We start from the raw sequence: 2,637 nt of genomic DNA, 5'->3' as shown, positions 1-2,637 counted from the left end.
AACTTTTTAATTTTTACACAAGGAGCTAAAGGTCTTATAGGAGCCATTTGTAGTTCTGGGTATTCTGGGTATAGTTTGGGTTCTTATTTTGCTTTTATAGTTCAGTTTGGTTTGGTGGCAGTGTTTGTTTRTTTGGATTGACACTTTGACCTATATTTTTGCTCTACCACTGGTGGTGGTGCGGAGGGGAAATCTACATAGGTGGCAAGGTGAGAAGGAAAGGTGAAGGGTGTAGGGAGGTCACATGGTTTTTACCGCTCTCTGTTAAAATGCTGGTTAACCTCTCTCTTATTCACATTTTACCATAATTTTCCATCTATTTGGCAAGCTGCCATAGACCGCCACTCTGGACTTTGTAACATTTAATAATCAAAAATAATATAATAAATGGGAGTATCCACAAACATATCTTCCAGTATTCCCCCGCACCCACAAGCGACTAAAAGGTTGGATTTGATAGTCGCTACAGGTCTGTTTCAGGAAATCAGATCCCCAGCAATTGGCAGTTGTAGGATTAAGCTGTAAAAGGATTCATACACCGCTAGTTGGCAGTATTGTACATATATTATACATGAATTGTTGCCAGCTAGTAAGTGTCAAATTTAACTTGTGCTTTCAAATTAGCTTCTGCTAATTTTTCAATGGCATGAGTGCTTTTGAAGTTACGGACCTAAATATTTTCATGAGCGCTTTAGAAATTGCAGAGCTAATTTTTGAATTAGCGCTGCCCACCACTGCAATTAATTTTATAAATGAACTAAAGCAGCATAGAGGCATTTCATGAAGAACTAAAGGACCTACCATACAAGATAGTTAACGATTTCTGAAAAGAATATTAAAAACATGTCTATACAAATAAGAGTCTAACAACAGAACTGCTTTAAAGTGTTACTGTTTGTACCACTAGATTTTTATTTACAACTGTACTCCTGTCTCTCACTTTGTCCACTGTTATACACGTGTCAGAGTTCATGGTTTGTTCCTCCTGGGACACTGTAGTTACATGTCACAGAGTCACACAGGGAACCATTTCTAACATAATGAATATTATCCTGCATGGCTCTAAAATCATAGTTAGGTTCATAGTGATAATTAAAGGGAGACATCTCTTAGAAGTATAATTAAAAGAGGTGATATTAAATTTAACTTGCTGATAAGAAAAAAAATCAGCTTATGTGTTAATAAGATGGTGAGAAAACTTTTAACAATTTTTCACTTTTTCTGCAAATTCCACATTTTTTCTACCTAATGTAGAGTTCATGTGCTCAGACACTTAAATAGGTGACAGGCTTTTGTTTAAAAAGAGACGTTTTTGCCTTTAAACCAACATTAATTTTGACACAGCTGCAGCGTTTTATTGCCTTCCCCCCTCTGCATTTGATTATTTCTGTCAGAGGAACAATAAATATGCTTGTTATTTTAAATCTATTCGGTGTTACTTTAATTGACGGTGTGGAAATCAACATGTCACGACCCCTGTCAGACTTCAGCTGTCGTAAAAACGCCTCCCCTCCTGGCTCTCCCTGCGAGCCCGCTGAAATCTGGCGGCGTTTTAGGAATTGAGACGTCCTTCGAAATGTTTTACCGAAACTGATTTTCAGGTCAGAGGCAGGAGGACTGTGGGAAGATGGGAAACAAATTAAATCAGCCTCCAGAGTTTGCTTTGGATGGCTGCTGTATCTCAGACATTTTCACATGTCATAACAGGAAATTCGCAGATATAGAGAATAAGTTGTGGGGGAAGAGCCTGGAGTTTATTCAGGCTGTTGAATTTTCACAATTCATGAGACACTAATGGATTGACTGGGACACGTTGGATAATCATCATCATCATCATCGATTCCAACTGTACTTTCCATGCAGCGTAAAGTTGCTGCAATAAAAATGATCCATTATCCGACACGCTTGTCTTAGTTGTGAGAGCAAACTGGGAAAGGGAGAAGCTAAATCCACTCTGACAGCCAGGATTACAACCAGTGACCACCTCTGTGAGTCCAACGGATCATGATCTGTTTCAGAAAGGAGGAGAGGGAGGTAGGCTGCTGGTGAAAACTGAAGGAGCTTTACAAAACCTCCCAGATGAGCCCAGAACTGGATGAGAACAGAGACAAACTGAGAGTGAACTGTTCTGGGCCATGCAGAGGTAATTAACCACCAGCAACAGGTGTGACCATCAGTGATTAAGACCAGGTGTGAAGAGAAGACAAACTGCTACAAACTCTACAAAAAGAAACAGGAAATTAAACTGGCAACCCAAGCCAAACTAAACTAAATTAACTTAAACTAACTAACCCAACCCCAACCCAGCTCAGCTAACCTAACCTAACCTAACTTAACCTAACCTAACCTAACCTAACCCAGCTCAGCTAACCTAAACTAAGCTAACCTAACCTAATCTAACCTAACCAAACCTAACCTAACCTAACCCAGCTCAGCTAACCTAAACTAAGCTAACCTAACCTAACCCAGCTCAGCTAACCTAAACTAAGCTAACCTAACCTAACCCAGCTCACATAACCTAACCTAACCTAACCTAACCCAGCTCAGCTAACCTAAACTAAGCTAACCTAACCTAACCCAGCTCAGCTAACCTAAACTAAGCTAACCTAACCTAACCCAGCTCACATAACCTAACCT

Source organism: Austrofundulus limnaeus, unplaced genomic scaffold (genome assembly GCF_001266775.1).
Source record: "Austrofundulus limnaeus strain Quisiro unplaced genomic scaffold, Austrofundulus_limnaeus-1.0 Scaffold758, whole genome shotgun sequence".
NCBI lineage: Eukaryota > Metazoa > Chordata > Actinopteri > Cyprinodontiformes > Rivulidae > Austrofundulus > Austrofundulus limnaeus.
This window is presented reverse-complemented; position numbering follows the sequence as displayed.